Raw genomic sequence first — 7,088 nt, forward strand, 5'->3', positions numbered from 1 at the left:
TGGACATTTTCACACCGAGTAATACACTCGTGTCAACACCAGTATTACCGAGTATCAACGGTATAAACTTTGAAACTAGGTAAATCGCCATATTCTCCGTCAACTCTCCTCTCACACTTGGTGACAGCGTCTGGCAGAGCGCCAATTCTCGGTGACAACGTCTTATAACGTTCTATACATAATAGTATAATATAATTTTATAGATAATATCACGGCTCTGTGCGCCTCCGGATGGCTGTAGCGCGGGGAGCTCTAGTAGGGATTGGGCTTCGCGGGATTTGTTTACCGGCGTTGCTATGGTTACCGATCTTGTAAGGAAGCGCGCCAATTCTCTTCCGCACAGAGCAGAACTATGCCTATTTAACAAATTTTTATTTTCTTAATTATAATTATATTATACATTTTTACAGATATTTTTTTTTATTACTGGAAAAAATAGGTAATAATAACTCGGTGTTACCGGTAACACGGCAACCCTTAGCCTAGAAATCTAGACGCCCCTAGCGGCAGCAAATTTGTCGTTGTTTTTCGCTGCTGGAAACAGAAAATGGGAAAGACCAATCAGATCGTGAGGGGCGGTATCAAGCCGAATGACGACAGAGCTGCGACGGTCCCTCGTTAAAGGTAAACAATAATGGCTGCTGCTGCTGGCAAACAGCTGTCGTTCGACTCGGCTTTGGCCGCGACTCTTCAAGACTTGAAGTTATCATTTTCTTTGAGAAATGAACAAAGAACTGCACTGAAGTCTTTCCTGGAGAAGAAAGATGAATTCTGAGTTTTGCCGACCGGATACGGTAAAAGTACACTTTCAACACCCCTGCCGAAGAGTTCATAGACAAGATTCAGATGGACAATGGTGGGGGCTAAATCACACTTGCACACATGCACACCTTGTAGTGTGGCCGACATGCATACACATGCTGAATATACGCATTATACACCTTGAGCTCATATATATGTCAGGGTCTGTCTGTTTCCTTGTCTTGTTTTGGTGTGTTTCCTGTTTTACTTTGGTATCTGTCTTGTTTCTCCCCATGTCAGGTTTCCCTCCTGTGTGATTACTGCTCCCTCCCCTAATGTGTTTCAGCTGTTACTCGTTGCGTGCCCTGTGTGTGTGGTATTTAAGCCCTTGTCTTTTCCATGTTCCTGGTGGGATCATTTTAGTTTGTGGTGAGTTGTGTCCTGTGTGTTACCTGTGTTCCCGGTGTTCTCTGTGTTACCCGCGTAACCCGTGTTCCTTGCCTTTTGAGTTAATAAATTATCCTTTTACCTGAACTGTTTGCGCTTGGGTCCTACCAGCCTGCCTGCCACCCGCTAAATTTGACAGAATGATCCGACCATCATTGGACCCAGCGGACGCTCTTTTTGTTGGAGGCTGTGTACGTGCAGCGCTGTCGCTTCAAGGCCCGGGTTGGAGGGTGCCTTACGGACTATCAGAGTGGGGATGGTGAGTTTGGAGTGCCATCCGGTTCACATTTCTCTCCAGCCCCTGAGCTGACTCCGGCCCCCGAGCCCTGTCCGGTTCCTGAACCCTACTCCTTCCCGAGGGTGCCCCTCTTCCAGAACTTCCAGACCTTCCAGAAGGGGTCCGCCCTCTACCTTGCCTTCCAGAGGGGTGCCGCCTTCTAAACCTTCCAGAAGGGACCCGCCCTCTACCTTGCCTTCCCGAGGGGTTCCGCCTTCCAAACCTTCAAGACCTTCCAGAAGGGGCCCGCCCTCTACCTCATCTTCGCCGATGCAGGCTTCTGTTGTCACCCGTTTCCCCTGAAGCAGTCCGGGTCCCAGCCCTGGAATTCCCAGAGTTCCCTGTGTCCCCTGAAGCAGTCCGGGTCCCAGCCCCGGAGTTCCCCGAGTTCCCCGTAGCCCCTGAAGCAGTCCGGGTCCCAGCCCCTGAGTTCCCTGAGTCCCCCATTTCCCCTGAAGCAGTCCAGGTCCCAGCCCTGGAATTCGCAAATGGTGTTTGCTGGTATAATAGCAACATCGCCATAGAAACGCCCACAAAGCTACTTGCATTTGGCGCTTCTCACTTGCGTTTCATACTGTTAAAATAGGGCCTTTGAAGTACCAGAGGAAATGACTCCCATGTTAAAAAAAAAGTGGAAACGCTGAATAGTTAAAAAAGTTAAAAGAGTTGAAAAACACTGATATATAGCCATCATGTCGTTAAAGAGCTGAACGTTTAATATTTGAATGGTTTCTGGAGCTGAAAGTACGGCAGAGCAGTTGAAAACCAAAAAACTGGAGGGAGAAGAATACAAATAAGAATAAAGATTCAAATATCTAGAGTTTGAATGCTACAGCCTTCGCACTAATAATGATTTCAATATCTAGAGTGTGAATGCTACAGCATTCACACCTGGCAAGGCGTTATGGGAGGCATAACTGACCTAGGACCACCCACTGTTTAACATGCCCCACTTTTTCTTAAAAAAATGCAGCAAACTTTGTTGATATTGATGCTTGATCCGATATGTGTTAAAGGGCTGTTATCTTCGTGAATGACCGTGAAATCGCGGTAGGCAATAAGTAAGGAATAATCACCGAGAGGCCGGGCAATAAACAGTTTGATATGCCCGGCTCGTGGACGGCTTACCGCCCAAGACGAAGTCGAGGGCGGTAACCTTCCGCGAGCCGGGCATATCAAACTGTTTATTGCCCTGCCTTGAGGGGATTATTCCGTTTATTCTACTTCGCGCCGGCCAACATAATAAAACAATTCATATACTTTAATAATCAGCCTTTTTCTTATTCGTATTGCATGCTTATTAAATCTATGCTCTGTTTAAGTTCCTCTCCCTCGAAAAGTAGTTCCCTTTAGAACTACGGTGAATAACGTTAGCTCAACTGTAGGTAACGCGTTTCTATAGCAACCACACAAGGTTGCAACTGATCACGAGTTTAACAACGTAGTTGTTACATTCGTATCAAGTCAGCTTTAATGACGATCGATCAAACATGCACTCCTTGGTTTATTTTTACAACGGACCTCATGTTTGAAATGCATGTGATAGAAAACGATACAAGTGGCGTATTGATCTACAGTGCTCAGTCAGCAGCAAGTAGAACCGACAAGTCAGCAGGCAATATGCCGGATTAATGCACCCCTCCCAGCCAATCAGAATCGAGCATTCTTAAATGAAGTAGAATAATTAGTATTAATTATTATCTCATAGTAGCCAAGTATGTATAATAAGCCAAGCTCAGTCTGTTGCTAATGATATCGAAATATTGTTGAAAACTTAAAACAATTAAACAGAATTATGAAATAGTCTGCCTCATGTTATACAAGCATAATTAAACTATGTGGGAAATATTCGATTCCTGACCACTTTTACAGTCTCTAGGCCGTAAATCTATAGAGTGACGCGCTAAAGCACAGCCAGATATGGTGCGTAATGGAGATTCCAAAGCGCTCTTCTTTGGTCAGAGCCAAGAGACGTTTTTACACTCCCGGACCCTGCACATACTGGAGGTTTCTTTTTGATGTAAATTCGATTAGACGCGCCGCGGTTTAGGGGGGGGGGGGGGGGGTCTTGGGTAGAGGTGTTGCTGCGTTGTCTCTACAACAGAGACAATAACGCAGCGATATCAGCAGTTCTAACTGGAGAGACGGTGAAATCCACGCACTGCTGACCATCATGTAAAACGTTGAAAGATGGTGCGATCTACGAGAAAGACGCAGAAGAACGATCCTTGCGTGCCAAGCCGCGACCGGACCGGCTTGGCAGTGTATAAAGGCCTCTAAGGGATAGGTCCGTCCTATGCACTGAAACCTTTTACAATGCAACGAAATATTTAAAGAACATCAAGCTATTCAAATCTCTAAATGCACAGATAATATAACAGTATATTAGTCAGTCATTTGTGTAAGGTTAAACAGGGATTTGATAACGTTTTTAATTTAAGGACCACCCACAATTGGTCTGGCCCATCCACAACTGGAATCCTGGCGCCGTGCCTGATTCACACTAATAAAGATTTCAATATCTATCGTGTGAATGCTGTAGCATTCACACTAATAAAGATTTCAAAATCTAGAGTGTGAATGCTACAGCATTCACACTAACTAGAAATTGCATTTCCTTCAGAAAACGCGTGTGAATGCTGACGGCTGAATGAAAAGCGCAAAGAATTGCTGAAAATGAAGAAATGTAAAATCAATTGAACTGAAGAATCTGAAGGTAGTAGTAGTAGTAGCTGAAGTAGTAGCAGCTGAAGTATAAGTAGTACTAACTGAAGTAGTAGTAGTACCTGAAGTAGTAGTAGCTGAAGTAGTAGTTGAAGACAAAGTAGTTGTAGTAGCTGAAGTAGAAGGAGCTGAAGTGGTAGTAGTAGCTGAAGTAGTAGTAGCTGAATTATAAGTAGTAGTAGCTGAAGTAGTCACAGTAGCTGAAGTAGTAGTAGTAGCTGAAGTAGTTGTATTGAAAGGAGTAGCAGTAATGGTAGTAGTAGTGGTAGGAATAGTAGTAGTAGTAGGCAGTAGAAATGTTGAATAGCTTTAATCAAGTGAGAGATTTGAACAGAGACACAGATGTTAAAATCAAATTGGAATAAATTCACACTAATAAAACTTAAGAAAAAAATAGTTTAGCGCTGCATGTAGCACTCACCTGATTACAATGAATATTACAATTATAATAACTTGAAAATATAATTTCCTGTAGAAAATGCAGTGAGTGCTGTGATGAAAAGTGAGGTTGAAAATAAGTTTTAGTAAAGCCACATAGTTTAAGGCGAAAATAAATGTTGGCTCAGTGTTACTGTTGTGTGTGTGTGGGGGGGGGGGGGGGGGGTTATTGATGTTATTCTTTCACATTTAGTTAATCGAGTTAAACTCACAAAACGAAAGGGCTTGTACCGTTGGACTCCTTGGAGTCTCAGCTTTCATATGACATATCTCTAGCCATATAAACGGGAGCCCCGCTCACATATGCCCGATATATTGTCTTATTTCCAATCAATTAATCATTTTAGCATCAGAGAAACTACCGATGTGCTTTGCTATTGTGATTGGCACAAGCTAGAGCGCGATGACGTCATCACGTCACACACTCTTTGAGGCGGGAGACGTCCTCACGCTCAGCCTTAATGGAAGACCAACGGCAAATATACAAAGCAGTTATGAAATTGAACTGTTGATTCTGAAAAAGTATAAATAAAAATCAGTTGTATTTATATTTGAGATCAAAGCGTTTCGATTTTGCTAAATGTTTGAACGAAGATTAACGGTTAAAAATTTACCAAGCTATGAATTTGGAAGTAGTTGAAGGGTCAGAGTTATAAACATTATAAAAATGAAGGTTTTAAAAGTTTGATATTTAAAAACTATAAATTCTCCAAGTAAAAAATTGTGGAAGGAGTAGGTTGCCAAAATGAGAAATGAATGAGAATGAGAAAGAAAGAAATAATAAAGCTTAAGAATAACAATAGTTGAGCGCTGCACTCACCTAATAATCACCGTCGCCATTTGTCACTGTCATCATCTGTCACTGTCACCATCTTCTCATTATCATAACCATAACCACGGTCACCATTATCATCATGTCGTCATCCATACCCCTATTCTTACTGACATAACTATCATCAATGTCCTGATCATTATCAGTACCATCCCTGTCATGACTTAGGCTACATCATCATTATCACTGTCATACAGGCTCAAGGGAAAATATGAGTACAGTAAATGATTAGTGCAAAGTATTAAGATTATAGCATTAAATATATTTTATGAATCAAAGGGCTTGCCTTTCCAAATGCATTATTTTGTCGCACAGAGATATGTCATATACATTCTCTGTGACCTTGTCCATATTGAAGAGGAACACAAGTTAAAGTGCTAAAGGTCAGCAAATAACATAATGCCGACACACACACACACACACAAGAACACACACACACAAGAACACACACACGCACACAGGCATGCGCAAGTTAGCTGGTGTTCTCAAATCTGAGACATCACAATAAAATGCAAACAACAATCTCAATGTTTCTGATGCATCCCAGAAATGACCATCACTACCTTGTTGATACAGCGCTACCATCACAGCCTGGAGGGAACCCCCCCCCCCCCCCCCCACTGGAGGCCCCATGGGATGGGGCAAAATTGTACAGAGAAAACGGAATCTATATCCCATAGAGATCTCCCGAACCAATAATAATAATATATCTTGTTCAGAGGAGGATTGACTGCAGTCGCAACAGAACTCCTATAACATATTCATTAAAGAACAAGACCAAAATGAACAGTTTTGTGGTAGCCAACTGTGTAAATCTCCCTTCCGTAATAAGACTGCAACCTAATTGTAGATACTTCTTAGCCTCTAGGTTTTGTCTTACCTTGGAAACAGACACAAAAGGGCTCCTCCTGAGGCTTCCGCTGATCTTCCAAATCGAAGGTAGTCCTTGAACAAAGATAGCTAAACAAGATCCTCACTGAACACTGTGACATCCCAACTCCAGAGGATCATTTTTTGTGTCCAATGTCCCCGTTCAAATTCAAATATATTTGCCTCTCAAGAGAGGAAGCTGAGTATTTTTCCTCTCGAACAGGAAACCCGTGAAATGTTCCTTCCTATTCACTGCTTCAACAGGAACAGCAGGGCCGCTTCCTGAGTTCTAAGCAAAACATGATTTCACAAGGTTTACATTTCAAAGTAGGTATTTGTTCATTATATATATGAAGGCTATGGCATTTCATAAAGCTGTAATTCCAAATTTCCAAGTATACTAATGGTCCTGGTTATAATGTGATATAAAGGAGCAGACCTTTGTGCAGTGTGTGTGTGTGTGTGTGTGTGTCTGTGTGTGTGTGAGTGTGTGTTTGTGTGTGTGTCCGTGTCTGTGTGTGTGTGTGTGCGTGTGTCTTTCTCTCTCTCACACACACACACACACACACATATACAAACACACACACACGCTCACACACACACACACACACACACACACAGGGAGAGAGAGATAAGCTCATAGTAAGTACCACTACTAAGTCCTTAATACTTTCATTTCTATTAAAATCTCTCCTATCTTATCACTTCTATTAGTAATTACGTATCTCCAGTTAAGAGACAGTTTGTTCATGTGTTAAA

The 7,088-nt window shown here is 42.5% G+C and overlaps 1 protein-coding gene across 2 annotated transcripts in view; it reads right to left on the bottom strand.

The window, feature by feature from the left end:
* Positions 1-6,545, bottom strand: part of klhl4 (kelch-like family member 4) — a 72,863-nt gene extending 66,318 nt beyond the window's left edge. Inside the window, exon 1 of one of the 2 annotated variants that reach the window (XM_030368347.1) lies at positions 6,340-6,545. The gene's annotated coding sequence lies outside the window, so the exon portion shown is untranslated. The remainder of the gene's footprint in view (positions 1-6,339) is intronic. The other variant, XM_030368349.1, reaches the window with a different exon arrangement.
* Positions 6,546-7,088: the final 543 nt, after the last annotated feature.

This window comes from Gadus morhua, chromosome 10 (assembly GCF_902167405.1).
Source record: "Gadus morhua chromosome 10, gadMor3.0, whole genome shotgun sequence".
Classification (NCBI taxonomy): Eukaryota; Metazoa; Chordata; class Actinopteri; order Gadiformes; family Gadidae; genus Gadus; species Gadus morhua.